This window comes from Somniosus microcephalus, unplaced genomic scaffold, assembly GCF_052327205.1.
Source record: "Somniosus microcephalus isolate GS21.2 unplaced genomic scaffold, FLI_Smic_1.0 unresolved_chr1, whole genome shotgun sequence".
Classification (NCBI taxonomy): Eukaryota; Metazoa; Chordata; class Chondrichthyes; order Squaliformes; family Somniosidae; genus Somniosus; species Somniosus microcephalus.
In genome coordinates, this window is record NW_028225179.1 from 105,051,395 (window position 1) to 105,070,316 (window position 18,922).

The window sequence follows — 18,922 nt, forward strand, 5'->3', positions numbered from 1 at the left end:
GAACTTATCTCTTCCTATCTCAACTCTATCTTTTCTCCCCTTGTCCAGTCTCTTCCCACCTACATCCGTGACTCTTCGGATGCCCTCCGCCACTTTAACAGTTTCCACTTTCCTGGCCGCAGCCGCTTCCTTTTCACCATGGACGTACAATCCTAGAGAGCAAATAATAGAAATGACAACAGAGAAGGTCATAGACTTAGGTAGCAGTGGGGGAATTAAAAAACAGAATGTGTCAGGAAGGGACAGAAGGTATGGAGTAAAAATTAAAGTACTAAAAAGGGAAAAAACAGGAACTAAGTGTTACAAAACATATTTGTAAGTTCTTTATCTGAATGCACGTAGCATTCGTAACAAAATGAATGAGTTAACGGCACAAATAATGACATATGGGTATGATCTTGTGGCCATTACAGAAACATGGCTGCAGGGTGACCATGACTGGGAATTAAACATACCAGGTTATTTAACAATCAGGAAGGACAGGCAGGAAGGGAGAGGAGGTGGGGTGGCTATGTTAATAAAGGAAGGAATCACTATAATACAGAGAAATGATATTGGGTCAAAGGAGCAGGATAGTGAAACAGTTTGGGTAGAGGTAAGGAATAATAAGGGGAAAAAAACACTAGTGGGTGTAGTCTATAGGCCTCTGAACAGTTGCAACTCTGTTGGACGGAGTATTAATCAGGCAATAGTTGAGGCTTGTAATAAGGGAACAGCTATAATTATGGGGGATTTTAATTATCATATTAACTGGACAAATCAAATTGGGCAGAGCAGCCTTGAGGAAGAGTTCATTGAGTGTATTAGGGATGGGTTTCTTGAGCAGTATGTAACTGAACCGACCAGGGGGCAAGCAACCTTAGATTTGGTCTTGTGTAATGAGACAGGATTAATTAAAAATGTCCTAGTAAAGGATCCCCTTGGAATGAGTGACCATAACATGGTTGAGTTCCATATTCAATTAGAGGGTGAGAAGGTTGGATCTCAAACAAGCGTGCTGAGCTTGAATAAAGGAGACTATGAAGGTATGAGAGCGGAATTAATTAGAGTGGACTGGGAAAATAGATTAAAGGGTAAGACGGTACATGACCAGTGGTGTACATTTAAGAAGTTATTTTACAACTTCCAAAAAAAATATATTCCACTGAGGAAAAAAGGGTGTAAAAGAAAAGATAGCCATCCGTGCCTAAGTAAAGTAATTAAGGATAGTATCCGACTAAAAACAAGGGCATATAAGGTAGCCAAATCTAGTGGGAGGATGGAAGATTGGGAAGTCTTTAAAAGACAGCAAAAAATAACAAAAAGATTGATTAAGAAAGGGAAGATAGATTATGAAAGTAAATTTGCAAAAAATATAAAAACAGACAGTAAAAGTTTCTATAGTTATATAAAAAGAAAAAGGGTGGCTAAAGTAAATGTTGGTCCCTTAGAGGATGAGACCGGGAAATTAATGGTGGGAAACATGGAGATGGCAAAAACACTGAACAATTATTTTGTATCAGTCTTTACAGTAGAGGACACTAAGAATATCCCAACAGTGGACAAACAGGGGGCTCTAGGGGGGGAGGAACTAAATACAATTAAAATCACTAAGGAAGTGGTACTTGGTAAAATAATGGGATTCAAGGCGGATAAATCCCCTGGACCTGATGGCTTGCATCCTAGGGTCTTGAGGGAAGTAGCGGTAGGGATTGTTGATGCATTGGTAATAATTTTCCAAAACTCACTGGACTCAGCAAAGGTCCCGGCAGATTGGAAAACTGCTAATGTAACACTCTTATTTAAAAAGGGTAGTAGGCAGAAGGCTGGAAACTATAGACCTGTTAGACTAACATCTGTGGTTGGTAAAATGTTAGAGTCCATTATTAAGGAGACAGTAATGGGACATTTGAATAAACATAATTTAATAGGGCAAACTCAGCATGGTTTCATGAAGGGGAAGTCATGTTTAACAAATTTGCTTGAGTTTTTTGAGGAAGTAACATACAGTGTGGATAAAGGGGAACCAGTGGACGTAGTGTATTTAGACTTCCAAAAGGCATTTGACAAGGTGCCACACAAAAGATTATTGCTCAAGATAAAAAATCACGGGATTGGGGGTAATATTCTGGCGTGGGTGGAGGATTGGCTCTCTAACAGAAAGCAGAGAGTTGGGATAAATGGTTCGTTCTCAGATTGGCAACCAGTAACTAGTGGTGTTCCGCAGGGGTCAGTGCTGGGTCCCCAACTCTTTACAATCTATATTAACGATTTGGAGGAGGGGACCGAGTGTAACATATCAAAGTTTGCAGATGATACAAAGATGGGACGGAAAGTAGTGAGTGAGGAGGACATAAAAAACCTGCAAAGGGACATAGACAGGCTAAGTAAGTGGGCAGAGATTTGGCAGATGGAATACAATACTGGAAAGTGTGAGGTTATGCACTTTGGCAGGAAAAATCATAGAGCAAGTTATTATCATAATGGCAAGAAACTGGAAAGTACTGTAGTACAAAGGGATCTGGGGGTCCTGGTGCACGAAACTCAAAAAGTTATTATGCAGGTGCAGCAAGTGATTAAGAAGGCCAATGGAATGTTGGCTTTTATTGCTAGGGGGTTGGAATATAAAAACAGGGAGGTATTGCTGCAGTTGTACGAGGTATTGGTGAGGCCGCACCTGGAATACTGCATACAGTTTTGGTGTCCATACTTAAGAAAAGACATACTTGCTCTCGAGTCAGTACAAAGAAGGTTCACTCGGTTAATCCCGGGGATGAGGGGGTGGTCATATGAGGAGAGGTTGAGTAGATTGGGACTCTACTCATTGGAGTTCAGAAGAATGAGAGGCGACCTTATTGAAACATATAAGATTGTGAAGGGGCTTGATCGGGTGGATGCGGTGAGGATGTTCCCAATGATGGGTGAAACTAGAACTAGGGGGCATAATCTTAAAATAAGGGGCTGCTCATTCAAAACTGAGATGAGGAGAAACTTCTTCACTCAGAGGGTGGTAGGTTTGTGGAATTTGCTGCCCCAGAAAGCTGTGGAAGCTACATCATTAAATAAATTTAAAACAGAAATAGATAGTTTCCTAGAAGTAAAGGGAATTAAGGGTTACGGGGAGCGGGCAGGAAATTGGACATGAGTCTAGGTTCGGAATGGTCATGGCCCTGTAGGTAGTGGAGTGGGCCCAGGGGCCATGTAGCCTTGTTCTGCTCCTACTGTGTTCTAATTCTGTTAGATTTCAGGAGATGGTTTTATTCCTGTTCCTGGCTGGGGTGGAGATCGCCTTTACAGAAGGTAAGTACTGTAGAAAATATAGGGACAGAGTGATCTCCTGGAAGAATTTCGATCGCCTAGATGGGTCGGAGAGGAATTTCCCAGATTTTTTTCTCCCAAATTGGCCATTGGGTCTTTATCTGGTTTTTCGCCTCTCCCGGGAGATCACATGGGTTCGGGTGGATGCAGAGTGATAGAAGATTTGAGGTTAGGATCAGATCAGCCATGATCTTATTGAATGGTGGAGCAGGCTCGAGGGGCCGATTGGCCTACTCCTGCTCCTATTTCTTATGTTCTTATGTTCTTATGTAATCCCTCTACACCTACATCCCCCACCAGCATGGCCTGAGGGCACTCCGCTTCTTCCTTGAACAGAGGCCCGACCAGTCCCTATCCACCACTACCCTCCACTGCCTGGCTGAACTTGTTCTCACATTGAACAACTTCTCCTTTGACTCCACTCATTTCCTCCAAATCAATGGTGTTGCTATGGGTAACCGCATGGGTCCTAGCTATGCCTGCCTTTTCGTGGGATATGTGGAACAATCTTTGTTCCAGTCCTACTCGGGTCCCCTCCCTCACCTCTTTTTCTGATACATTGATGACTATCAATGCCGTTTCCTGCTCTCGCCCTGAACTAGACAATTTCATTCACTTTGCCTCCAATTTCCACCCTTCCCTCACCTTCACATGGTCCATCTCTGACTCTTCCCTTCCCTTCCTCAACTTCTCCATCTCCATCTCTGGGGATAGGTTGTTGACCAACATTCACTACAAGCCCACTGACTTCCACAGCTACCTGGACTACACTTCCTCCCACCCTGCCTCCTGTAAGGACTCTATTCCATCTTCCAGTTTCTCCATCTCCGCTGCATCTGCTCTGACAATGCCACCTTCCACACCAGAGCTTCCGACATGTCTTCCTTTTTCCTCAACCGAGGATTCCCCTCTACTGTGGTTGACACGGCCCGCGACCATGTCTGTTCTATCTCCCGCACTTCTGCCCTCACCCCTGCCCCCCCTCCCATAACCACGATAGGGTTCCCCTTTTCCTCACCTTTCACCCAACCAGTCTCCACATTCAACGGATCATCCTCTGCCATTTCTGCCACCTCCAAAGTGATCCCACCACCAAACACATCTTCCCCTCCCCTCCCCTTTCAGCATTCCGTAGGGACCACTCCCTCCGAGACACCATAGTCCACTCCTCTATCACCCCCAGCACCCCTTCCCCTTGGCCTGGCACTGTCCTGTGCAAGCACAGGAGATGTAACACCTGCCCTTATACCTCCCCCCTTCCCACCGTCCAGGGCCCCAAACACACCTTCCAGGTGAAACAGCGATTTACTTGTACTTCTTGCAATCTAGTATATTGTATTCACTGCTCATGATGTGGTCTCCTTTACATTGGGGAGACCAAACGCAGATTGGGTGACCACTTTGCGGAACACCTCTGTTCAGTCCGTAAGGGTGACTCCGAGCTTCTGCTCACCTGTCATTTTAATTCACCACCCCATTCCCACTCAGGCCTCACTGTCCTCGGCCTCTTGCATTGTTCCATGGAAGCTCACCGTAAACTCGAGGAACAGCACCTCATCTTTCGATTAGGCACTTTACAGCTTTCCGGACTCAATATCGAGCTCAACAATTTCAGATCATAACCTCGGCCCCTATTACATTTTTACTTATATTTTTTATCCACACCTTTGTTTTGGCCTTCCCCCCCTTTCTTTTTTTTTCTCCCTCCCACATGGCAGCTGCCTCCCATTCTGCCAGCGCATTTCACACCTAATCTAGAGCCGTCTTTTGTCTCCACTAGCCCTATCACCATCTTGTCTCGTTTTGAATACCTCTTAATGTCTCTTCTCTTTTGCTCTCTCCCAGCTTGGCCTCTTAATCTATTTCATTTCCTGTGCTTCTTTAGTCTTGATAAAGTGTTTTCACCTGAAACGTTGACTCAATTTCTCTCTCCACGGATTTCCAGCATCTGCAGTATTTTGCTATCATATAAAGGCCATACTGGGACCATGGGACACGTTGCAGATTGATTATATTGGACCGTTAATAAGAACCTAACCATATAATCCCAAGGCTGCAGGTACTGTGGCGAGATTGAGCCACACGGTAATAGCAGATTTGCTAAGGCTCTCTCTGAATCCGGCACTCAATGGGATACCCTGCTGCCGATGATTCTAATAGCTATGCAAGTCACCCCAAGGAAGAGCATGGGGAATGCTCCATATGAAATTATTACTAGCAGAAAAATGCACCTGCCCAAAATCTGGATGGCGTGGCATATGTCCTTGCCTCATTGGGATGGAATGGGAATGGGTAACAATGGGAAAACTGCAGAATCATTTGTTTCAGACTCACCTGGCGCTGGCCCGAGCCCTATGGTATGCCCAAGCAGGTCCCTCACAATATCCAGAATCCATCACAACAGGTGTGTGTGCAAATGTGCTGTGTTGCATGTGAGGCAACTTGCATGTGGAAATGCATGGTGAAGATGTACTCAAGAATAGAATTCAGGCATGCTCAGTTACCTCAGAACAGCATGAAATAAAATGCTTAATGTGGCTCAGGAGAGTGAGAAAACTTTTTCATCAAGGCACAGACACATGCTCCATAGAAAAACCGACCTTTTGTTAAAACAATCAGGGTAGAGTTAAACACACTGTACCTGTCAGAGGGATCGAAATTAAAGTGAATTGGAACGTAGAATTTGGATTTCTAAAACTCAGGGCTGGGTTCCTTTCAATTTACAATTCAATTAGGACATTTGGGGCTTGGAAAGAAATAATAATTAGCAAGAATTAATCACAAGATGGATAAAGATAAAAGGAGACTGAGGAATATTTAAGGTCCAAGATTTCTTGATAATATGGTACACGGTTGCTTTCTGTGTAATGTATTGTGATTTTCTTTGTCTGTATCAAGACATGTGGTACTAGCCAAATGAAACTCACAAAAAAGAGCAACTGGCTCTAGAAACGTAGGTGATGCTAATAATATGAGGACCCTGAGTGTCTGGTAATAGTTTTCCATAGATTAGCGGGTACCGTAACCATTAGTGATCGTCGTCGTATGTGTCTTCATACTGTTCCCTTTGGGGAACTGTATGAAGTGGTGGAAGGATTTCTGGCCGCGATTAATGCTCCTTCCGTGACCGTAACCATATTCGTACCAGCCATTAGGGTGGTTAGTCCTATGGCGGGAGGGTTTTATGGGCTCCCACAACCCATACGAGGGGGGGGGGCCACCCACACCCACGGACGCAAGTATCCCGCTGGACGTCAACCCAGAATTCAGAGCCGGAGCTCCGACTCCACTTGCCGGGACTGTCTGGAGCGGGGTTCGAATCCCTATGCCTTCTGGCCCAGCGGTGGGGATGCTACCGCTACGCCAAAGGCCCACTCCCCACCATTAGTGATGAAGCAAGCTAATGCACTTATAGAACAAAAGGTACAAAAGTTCGAAAACCGTTAATGGTGGGACACAGTGTATAATATTTGACAACACCCATAGGTTAGAATAGTAAGAATTGCTGTAACATGTATGCAATGTATTCTAGTGTTTGTTATGATAATTGTCTGATGTGTAATGAGAAAAAACCTAACAACAAGGCTCAAGGAATATCAAGTGAAGCAATCGAAAGGTCTGATAGAGTTACATCAATGGCGATTGAAGGGTCAAGTTAAAACACAAGGACATTGTGCATTTGAAAAAGGCAGCCTGTACAGATATCGCTGTGAAAGCATCCCAAACAACTGATAAGAATTGAATGAGTAAACATAAAATAGTTATTCGTTTAAGATTGCTGAGACCATTAGAACTGTTTGGGTAGGGCAGCACATGCCTGTGTGAAGCATGGCTTCGATAGATTTTGGACACTGTTAAGAGAGATCTACGCATTCCACAGTCTGGAACAAGTGAGATAGAAGGGCAGGCTGTGGATGAAGGGTTGCACCTGGTTTAACATCTAATGAAGTTGAGTGACACACACCAAAAAGCCAACCGTCCATCATTAAAGCCGAACAAATGTGGGTCATTAGACAAAATGGATCTTCCCCTAACTTTAACTCACAGCCAAAGCGGTAGAACAATATTAATATGGGACATTGTAGCAGGTCCGGCACTGCAGTCCGCGAGAGCCTAACGAAGATCCGACTCGCGGAGGAGGCCCCAGCAGAAGAGGAGTCAAGTGTCATGTGGGAGCTGATCAGTCTGCTGCCTTGACGTAGTTTCTTTGGTTTAAAGGTCATATATATTCCTTGATGATTTTTAAACTGTATTAATGCTAAAGTGCTGAGGGCTTAGCACTAAGATGATACCAATGTTTCTACAGCATTTCTTGTGTTTGAAAGTCTCTCTTAAACAAGTGTCTGTGTTTTGCTTGTTTTCATTTCACAGAACGAAAAGCAGTTTATCTCTCTGTAGTCTTGTCTTTGAAGTGGGACATATTTGAAGTATTTTAATCAATGTCTTTTCTATAAGCATATTCTGTTTTAAGTCTGATAATTGTTGCGCTATGTGTATATGCACATGTGTATTATTTTTGGGCTAATTTGAGTCCTTCTGATTTTGGTTTTGAACTGATTTAAACTCTGTGAATATTGTTTGGCCTCGCACCCTGGGAATTTCACGTAAAATTTGGCACTTTCTGAGTAAATAACCCAGTACAAAATTCCAATTCTGTTAAGGGCGGCCAAACTGTATTAGCAGCTTTACTTCCAGGTGGCAAGTTGAAAATCTGCAGCAAGGAATCCTCTGACACCCAGTGAGCAATGGCGCGGGAGATCTGCTAGTGTTATATGAAAGTCCTGTTCATTTACATAATTAATTTGCTGATAGCTGAGTTTTTCCAGCATTTTCTGTTGTTATTTCGGATTTCCAACATCTGCAGTATTTTGCTATCGTGTTGTTCTCATTCCTGAGTGTCAGCTTTAAACTGTCAGGATTCTTTTTTTAAAAATGTATTTGAAGTTTTAGTGATGTTTTGGGGCTTATAGTATTTATAGTTTTGACAGCTCTCCCTGTCAAATTTATGAATGGGCATTTCCCTGCTACCATTGGATCTCCATGGCCCACGTGATCCCAGGGGACACTTCAAACTAACTGCGCCCCTGGGATATGCAAGCACTGCGCGCCGGCATTTGGAGGAGGCCCAGGTTTGGAATCCCATGCGGGCCCACAGCACAATGGCCGGCATGCTAGGTAAGTGCAGGTCAGAGGCTTGCACCCGTGGGAAGCCTCCGACCCGAATTTGTAGGCCCACATTTTTAAAATAAATATAAGTTACATAAAATAACTATTTTAAACAATAATTTAAATTTTTGCAAAAGTTAATTACATTTTCTAACGGGGCTAAAAATTAACTTACCTTTCCTTAAAGTATTTAAAAATAATAAACCTGTGGAAAAAATGTTTTAATTTTAATTAATTCACCACTTACCTTGTTTAAAGCAGGCCTTGCGACTGCTTTTTAAAAGTGTAACTGCTAGAGACTTACCTCCTGGTGAAACCTTGCAAAAAAAACTAAGTTTGATGCACACGTGATGCCTCTCCGGCGCACGTGTTCCGCCTGTCAACCACTTCTTTCAGGGGAATGGAAGTGCCGGTTTCCCGCGCATGCGCATTGCATGCATGAAACCGGCACTTTCGTTGGGCCTACCATGAGTACCCCGTGTGTACTCATGCTTTGGGACCCGAATTTCTGGGCCATTTTTTAAAATAAATATAAATTACATAAAATAACTATTTTAAACAATAATTTAAATTTTTGAAAAAATTAATTACATTTTCTAACAGGGCTAAAAATAAACTTACCTTTCTTTAAAGTATTTAAAAATAATAAACCTGCGGAAAAAATGTTTTAATTTTAATTAATTCACCACTTACCTTGTTAAAAGCAGGCCTTGCACCTGCTTTTTAAAAGTGTAACTGCTGGAGACTTACCCTCCTGGAGAAACCTGCAAAAGAAACGTAAGTTTGACGCATATGCACTGCCTCTCCAGCGCATGCGTTCGACCTCTGAACTTCTTCCTTTAAGGGAACAGAAGTTCCGGTTTCCCACACATGTGCAGTGCATGCACAAAACCGACACTTTCGTTGGGCCTACGGGTGAGTACCCAGCGCGTACTCATGCGTGGGGACTCGAATGTCTGGTTGTTTGGAAATATGTTACAGACCGAATGGCACTAACGAAAAATAACCCGAAGTCATCCTGACAATAATTTATGAGTCAATCAAAATCATGATATTCAACAACTTATGCAGAGCATAAGGGAGCTGACAATATCCTGGATCATACATTCCAGGATGTGGCCATCTGGCAGGGTAGGAATTTTCAGGCAGTGCAGAAATCCTCCAGCAATGTGGCACTCACTAACTGGTTTTCATTACTGGACCGGTGAGGGTGATGACTCTTCGAAGGAGTCCAGGAATGGCACCGTGTGGCAAAGGATTGCACAGCCGGTGGGGTAGGGGAGCACAGCGACGTGTAGGATTGCAGTGGTTATAGGGGATTCAATAGTCACTGGGGCAAAGAGGTGTTTCTGTTATCGCCAACGTGAGCCCCGCATGATTTGTTGCCTCCCTGGTGCCAGGGTAAAGGACATCACTGAGGTGGTGCAGAAAATGTTGAGGGGGAGCGAGGAAAAGCCACAAGTTGTGGTCCATGTGCGAACAAATGACATAGGAAAGAAATGGGTTGAAGTCTTGCAGTCACAGTCTCAGGAGCTAAGGGGGAAGTTGAAAAGCTGCACCTCGAAAATAGTAATCTCTGGATTGCTCCCAGTGCCACACGCTAGTATGTATAGGAAATGTATGGTTTAAAACAGGTTAGTATATGGCTGGAGGCATGGTACAGCAGGGAGGACTTCAGATTCCTGAGACATTGGGACCAGTTCTGGTGTTGGAGGATCCTTTTGGGTCCATTCTATTCGCAAGGCATTTAACCAGTGCTCTGGGGAAAGGTGTAAACTAATTTGGAGGGGAATGGCAATCAGAATGAAATTTGAGAGGAAAAATAAGGTCCACAGAGGACTGGGAGACAAGAATAGCACTAGATGATAGAACAGTTCAGAAATATGAAGGATCAGACAGCATGCAAATGCGAGGAAGCCTAAGATGGGTTTGGAGTGCAGGTGCGTAAATACACGTAGCCTGGTAAATAAGGTTGGTGACCTACCTGCACAAGTCACTATATGTGACTATGCAATAGTGGAAATCACAGACACCTGGCTCAAAGAAGGGTTGGAATGGGAAATCAATATTCCTGGCTATAAGCAATTCAGGAAAGATAGGGAATGATGAAAAGGAGAAATTTGGTAGTATTGATCAATTAAACTACTGTAGTATTGGAAAGGGATGATGTAGTTGTTGGATCAATAACAGAACCTATTTGATTGAAGCTGGGGCTGCTCTCGTTAGGTTAAATGAGGTTAAGAGGAGATTTCATAGTGATGTTCAAAATCATAAACGCTTTTAATAAAATAAATTACTGTACAACAAATATACATTCCTTTAAGGAAAAAAACCCCAAAGGAAAAGTGGTCCAACTGTGGCTAACAAGAGATGTTAAAGATAGTATTAGATCAAAGGAAGAGGCTTATAATGCTGCCAAAAAGAATAGTAAGCTTGAGGATTGGTAGGATTTTAGAATTCATCAAAGGTGGAGCAATAAATTGAAAAAAAAATGGAAAATAGAATTTGAGAGTATACTAGCGAGAGACAAAAAACAGACTGTAAAAGCTTCTATAGGTAGGAAAAAAGGCAAAGATTAGCGAAAGTAAAAGTGGGTCCGTTACAGGCTGAGACAGGGGAAATTATAATGGGGAATAAGGAAATGGCAGAGAAATTATACAAATGCTTTGTGTCTGTCTTCACGGAAGAAGACCCAAAAAAAAATTCTGGAAATAGTGGACAACCAAGGCTCTAGCAAGAATGAGGAACTGAAAGATAATAGTATTAGTAAAAAAGTAGTACTGGAGAAATGAATGGGACTGAAAGCCGATTAATCCCCTGGACCTGATGGCCTACATCTGAGGGTTTTTAAAGAGTTGGCTATAGAGATAGTGGATGCGTTGGTTGTCACTTTTCAAAAAGCTAGAATCTTATTAAGGACGTGGTAACAGATCACTGAGAAAATAATAATAGGATTGGGCAGAGTCAACACGGATTTATGAAAGGGAAATCGTGTTTGACAAATCTGTTAGAAGTTTTGAGGTTGTAACTAGCATTATAGATAAGGGGAAACTCTTTTTATGACAGGAGCCATTTGATAAGGTACCACACAGGAGGTTATTAAACACAATTAGAGGTCATGGGATTGGGGTTAATATAGTAGCATTGATTGAGGATTGGTTAACCAACAGAAAACAGAGAGTAGGATTAAACGGCCTATTTTCGTGTTGGCAGGCTGTAACTAGTGGGGTACCGTAAGGATCAGTGCTTGGGACTCAGCTATTCATAATCTACATCAATGATTTGGATGAGGGGACCTAATGTAATATATCCAAGTTTGCTGATGATACAAAGCTGGGTGGGAATGTAATTTGTGAGCAGGATGCACGGAGGCTTCAAGTGGATATAGGCAGGTTAAGTGAGTGGGCAAGAACCTGGAAAATGGAATATAATGTGGAGAGATGTGAAGTTATCCACTTTGGTAGGAAAAATAGAAAAGCAGAGGATTTTTTATATGGTGAAAGATTCGGAAATGTTGGTGTTCAGAGGATCCTGGGTGGTCTCATACATGACTCACTGAAAGATAACATGCAGGTACAGAAAGCAGTTAGGAAAGCAAATGGTATGCTAGCCTTTATTACAAGAGGATGTGTGTATATGAGTAAAGACATCTTACTGCAATTATATAGGGCCATGGTGAGACCACACCTGGAGTATTGTGTACAGTTTTGGTCTCCTTACTTAGGAAGGATATACTTGCAATAGAGGGAGTGCAACAAAGGTTCACCAGACTGGTTTCTGGGATGGGGGGATTGTCCTATGAGGACAGATTGAGTAGACTGGGCCTATATTCTATAGAGTTTAGAAGAATGAGAGGTGATCTCATTGAAATATACACAATTCTTACAGGGCTTGACAAGGTAGATGCAGGGAGGATGTTTCCCGTGGCTGGGGAGTCTAGAACCAAGGGTCGCAGTCTCAGAATAAGAGGTCGTCCATTTAGGACTGAGATGAGGAGAAATTTCTTCACTCAGAGGCTGGTGAATCTTTGGAATTCCCTACCCCAGAGGGCTGTGGAGGCTGAGTCGTTGAGTATATTCAAGACAGAGATCGACAGATTTTTGAATATTAAGGGTATCAAGGGATATGGGGATAGTGCAGGAAAGTGGAGATGAAGTAGATTATCAGCAATGATCTTCTTGAATGGCGGAGCAGGCTCGAAGTGCCTAATGGCTGACTCCTGCTCCTATTTCTTATGTTCTAATGTTAAATAAGGAGAAACGGTTTCCAGTGGCAGAAGGATCGGTAACCAGAAGACAAATTTAATGTGATTGGCAAAAGAACCAGATGCAATTTGAGGGATTTTTTTATGCATCGAGTTGTTGTGATATGGAATGCATGGCTTGAAAGGGTGGGGTAAGCAGATTCAATATTAACTTTCAAATTGGAATTGGATAAATACTTGACGGTAAAAAAAAACAGTGCTATGCGGATAGTGATGGGGAGTGGGATTAAGTGGATCACACTTTCAAAGAACCAGCACAGGAACGATGACCAAATAGCCATCATTTATTTGATCACGGCCACCAATTGCAGAGCGATTAAAATCGGAGATTCGCACAACGCCTCAAATTGGAGGAACACAGATATCTCAGAGAATGGTAGGATTGGAGGAAGTTACATAGATAGGGAGGGGCAAGGCCATGGAGGGATTTGAAAACAAGGATGAAAATTTTAAAATCGAAGTGTTGCCAGAGCAGGAGCCGATGTAGGTCAGCGAGCACATGGGTGAGGAGTGAATGGGGCTTGGTACCAGTTAGAATACGGGCAGCAGAGTTTTGGATGAGCTCAAGTTTATGTTGGGTGGAAGATGGGAGGCCGGCCAGGAAAGCATTGAAATAGGCAAGTCTAGAGGTAACAAAAGCATGGAGGAGGGTTTTAGCAATAGATTCTGAGGCAGGGCCGGAATAGGCCAGTGATACGGAGTTGGAAGTAGGCGGTCTGGGCAATGGAGCAGATATGTGGTGGCAAGCGCCTCTGCCTCTATGTTAATTATGTGAATAGTACCAGGTCAAAATAGTTCTTTATCCAGACACATTAATATATTCCCTCCAAGACACAAAACGTGCTGTTATTGATCAGAGTGATTTCCCAGACTTTATTCAATCTATCTCACTGACTGTAAAGCGCTTTGGGAAGTCCTGTGCTCGTAAAATGAGTTATATAAATATAAGTCTTTATTTCTTTCTTCCTTACCCAGTGTTAACCCCCAATCCAGACTTATGAAGTCGCTTCACAGAATATTGTAGGAGATACCGATAGATAGACAGACAGACAGACAGATAAGTTAAAATATCATACAACTATAAATATAATTAGACAAATACGATGATAGTTACTGGATAACCTAAGGCTGAGTAAGGTAGAATTGAGATAATTTATTTCAATAATTTCACTAACTTACTAATTAGGTCAAAGGGACACTTAATCACATTCATCAGCTGCCCTCTGAATTTATGCTGTGCTGCTGCATAAATAAATGTGTTTGTGCAGGAACTCAAACACTGAAGCATAAACCCAGTTTCTTGCATAATGGTGAGAATATTATCGGAAGTTGCAGGAATAAACCGTAAGTCTATAATTTGTACACAGATATAATATGTAAAATTTACCAACCATAACAGGATAAAACTTCCTGAGATGGCGAGCAGTAAAATTATGGATTTTCTCCGGCTCTCCATCTCTGGATCTTTGTGATTCTCAGTATTGTTACTGCCCCTGAGTCCCCTCCTGACTCTGATGGCCGATAGAATGTGCCTGATGGTCACAGCATTGAGCAACAAAATCAAAACAAATGGAGCGAATGGAGTTAAAACAATGTCAAACCAGTAGAATGCCGTCCACACGGGTGAGATATAGACGCTTGGTTTTATAACACAGAACCACGATTTGTGGTGAATTATTTCCTGGCGTTCAAATATAAAGTATATTGGAATATTTTCTACAGAAGTTATCCCACACACTGTTGCTATAACGATGGTCGCTGTTTTTTCGGTGCAATATTTGACTCTCAGCTTCTGGTAACAAATGGCCACAAATCGATCCAAGGTGAAGGAGACTGTTAACCAGACGGAGAAATCACTGGCAAAAATACCCAGGACGAGGCTGAGACTGCAGACAGGAGTGTAGTTCAGGAATGAGTTTGTGAAAAAAATATTATTAATCTCATACAATATCACATTAAAAATGATGAACAGTAGATCCGCCGCTGCCATGGCAACCAGGTACCGAGTTATGCATCTTGAGAGGCCGCACTTTCCTCGGGAGAGAATCACAATTGTCATGAAATTAGCTGCAAGAAAGAGGAAAAGGGTGAAAATGAGCGATTCTCACAACAAAAGGATTATCATTGTTCAAAAATGAGTAACAGGTATTGCGGATTGGTCACACTTTCACTCACTTTGTTCTGACTTTATATTAATTAAATGAATCATTCCAGAATAAAACAATTCTTTACCCAGACACATTAATATATTCCCTCCGAGACACACAACGTGCTGTTATGGATCAGAGTGATTTCCCGGACTACATTCAATCTCTACCTGTTCTGTTACAAAGGTCGCTTCACACAATATTGTAGTAAATACAGACATTGTAGAGCAACATCCACACATCCCCTGCGGCTTTATTCTGAATTACTTTAATGAGAATGTGCACCGCACACACAGACCAGGCGCATTTATTACCAATAACCGGAGGGATACATTGCACCGTCCAGTTGTGTGATAATCGGACTCACAATGTGACACTTCACACAGCGGGTGAGGAGACAGATGGAATTCCGTAGAAAGGTGTTGCCCCGGTACATGCCCTGTGACTAATGGTGTTGGTCAGGCACAATGTAAAAAGAAAGAATTTCACACCGGACTCGCAACTACTATCAAACAGTTGAAATTAACCACATTATTACAGTTTGGCACATGGATTACTGAACATACCGGATGTGTGTCCGTAAAATAACAATTCAAAATAATTACTGGAAACATACATATTACAATAGAACATAAAATATTTTAATCGCCAAGTAGATTACATATAATGGCCGATAACTATTGCAACGGCACGTCAGCCCGTGGAAGGTTCACCAGCTGCTTGTAACTTGGAGACAGATATCTATAATAGATCAGTCGTGCTCAGTAACAGGTGTTTACAGGGTATCTCATGGACCCAGACACAGAAGCCGTCCTGACCAAAAGGCGTGTTTATCGACACAAAGTAGGACCAGTTAAATAACTTCTTTCTCATCAACCCTGACAAGCGCAACTCAGCAATGGGCTGCGCCCCATCTGATATTCAGTTCCAGTGGCTTCAATCCGGTGGCCGATTGGTTAAGACCCACTTTAGACTATCACCCAAGAGGAATTTCTACCGCACTGAGTCCAGTTCGCGCTACTTGGGAAGAACAATTTCATCCATGAATGTCCAAATCCATACCTCTGCCTCACCCAGAATGATAGTTCTGCTCAGGGACAAGACCCGCCATATTCCTACAACTTTAGTGCTTCTTAGGGAGGTGCCAGGGAGCCTGACCTGAGCAGGCAGTGGGTAAATGGCCAAGGTTCGGATTGTAATGATGCGGGCTGGACTTTCCAGTCTCGTTCTCATTGCCCTGGAGTACCTCATGCTCTGTGCCACAAGAGAGGGTAGCGAGGAGAGGGAGTGACCTGCAGGCAAAATAATGGCATCGCGATCAGCCCCGGAGTCCTGCTGATCCAGGTCTCTGGGACAGGGGGGACAGGCAGAAGATTGTAAGTTAGGATTTCAGAGCTAGTCTATACCATCTCCAGCATCCTGTAATCTAAGCGGGAGCTGCTGGCTGCCGGTGGAGATCGCTAGCCAGAAGATCCTGTTCCCCGAGCCCAGAATCCTGCAGGGCCGGCAGGGTACCGATTGTCTTCTCCAGACAGGCCGAGCCACACTCGCCAAGGCAGTGTGCCTGCTCTCTGTTGTCCGCAAACCATTTAAACGAAAGGTCCAGTAAATCGTGGCGATCCCGGTGCTGGAAAGCAACAGGGCAGTTTAGATGGGCTGCTCCTGCTGAGTGCTGTGACACGGGAGTCAATATTCAGCGTTAATATTATGACTGAGGTTAAAATTGGTACAATTATAGATTTTAGGACTTCAGAAAAATCCTGTTACCTGTCTGATGATTATGTTGAGAACATGCTGCGATATGGGATCAAGCTCCTCATTTAACTGATATCAGAAACTAATGACCGTACATCAAACACATCACAACAAACAAACAGCATTGTTAGTCAGGCAGCAAGAACAGTAATACAGTCAACACTGAGAAAGGTGAATAATAACTGTTCGTTGTGACTTACCAGGAATGCCAACCACTGCCAGAATGGGATAGTAAATTGCTGATATTTGAACAATGATTGGCCGCTCCATTTACTCTGAGAGGTGACGTTGGCTGGCAGCATGCTGGACTCACAGATCAAACATCTTCAGATCAAACCTTCCTTTATATCAGAGAGAACTCTCAAGTGTACAGAATAATTGGCATTAGTTACAGTCATTGAACAAACAGATTAGGCAACTGCTTCACTGCAACACTGAACTGGGAATAGGTTATTTTAAGTAAGATTCCCTAGTGGAATTCAGAGAGAACAATAGCCTACAATATTAGTGCTTTTTTAGATTAAAAATATTACTAAATCTCCACTTCTACAGCACTGGCGCATTGTATTCCAATACAAGGAATTTATTTCATTAGATCTGTCACAATATCATAGACTCGTACGGTGTATTTAGTGAAATAAATGGATCCATTTATATCACTTTAATCCAATATGGGTAGTAGAAAGACGGGAAATATAACCTCAACTTGTTCAATTTTGTTTTCTGCTTAGTTAATGTATAATACGGTAATCTTCCACGGTGTGATACAAAGTGCACAATAGGTTGTGTACAGTAGTTAGTGTGTAAAAGATAGAGATGCCCTATCCCAGTGTGCTAGTCAGATTCTAATGCACTTGAAGTGAGCAGCGCTTGACCTGAATCTGACCGGATTTGTAGCTTCATGTCTTTAGAATATCCCATGATCACCCAGTGCGGATGAGCCTCTTGGCAGCTGCTCACACCTGTCATCAGAAGCAGAAGGCCAGCTACTGCTGAAGGCCAGAGAAACCTACAGCAGGCAGAAGGCCTCTAGCTCCAAGCGTCCAAAGGATTCCTGTTGAAAAGGAAGGTCAACACCTTTCTAGATCAACATCGGACTCCTCCCGTGGTCCCCACCATCACAGAAACCAGTCTTCAGCCAATTCGATTCACTCCACATGATATCAAGAAACGGCTGAGCGCACAGGATACAGCAAAGGCTATGGGCCCTGACAACATCCTGGCTATCGTGCTGAAGACTTGTGCTCCAGAACTAGCCGCGCCTCTAGCCAAGCTGTTCCAGTATAGCTACAACACTGGCATCTCCTCGACAATGTGGAAAACTGCCCAGGTATGTCCTGTCCACAAAAAGCAGGACAAATCCAAACCGGCCAATTACCACCCCATCAGCCTACTCTCAATCATCAGCAAGGTGATGGAAGGTGTCATCGACACTATATCAAACGGCACTTACTCAGCAATAACCTGCTCACCGATGGGCAGTTTGGGTTCCGACAAGACCACTCTGCTCCCAGCCTCATTACAGCCTTGGTCAAAACATGGACAAAGGAACTGAATTCCAGAAGTGAGGGGAGAGTGACTGCCCTTGACATCAAGGCAGCATTTGACCGAGTGTGGCATCAAGGAGCCCTCGTAAAACTGAAGTCAATGGGAATTGGAAAGAAAACTCTCCACTGGCTGGAGTCATACCTAGCACAAAGGAAGATGGTTGTGGTTATTGAAGGTCAATCATCACAGCCCAGGACATCACTGCAGGAGTTCCTCTGGGCAGTGTTGAAGGACCAACAATCTGCAGCTGCTTCATCAATGACCTTCCCTCCAACATAAGGTCAGAAATGGGGATGTTCGCTGATGACTGCACAGTGTTCAGTGCCTTTCAAAACTCCTAAGCTGATGAAGCAGTCCATGCCCGCATGCAACAAAATCTGGATGACGTTCAGGATTGGGCTGATAAGTGGCAGGTAACATTCGTGCCACAGAAGTGCCAGGCAATGACTGTCTCCAACAAGCGAGATTGATTGAACAGGCTGGGGCTCTTTTCTCTGGAAAAGGGAAGACTGGGGTGGGATGGTGACCTGATAGAGGTCTTAAAGATTATGAAAGGGTTGGGTAATGAGTTAGTTTGGGGGTGATGGGTCAGTTTTGGGGTGAGGTGCCAGCATGGGTTCAGGGGTCAGTTTGGGGTGATGTCTCAGTTTGGGGATAATGGGTCAGTTTGGGGTTGATGAGCCAGTTTGGAGTAATGGGTCAGTTGGGGGTGAAGGTTCAGTTTGGCGTGATGGGTCAGTTTGTT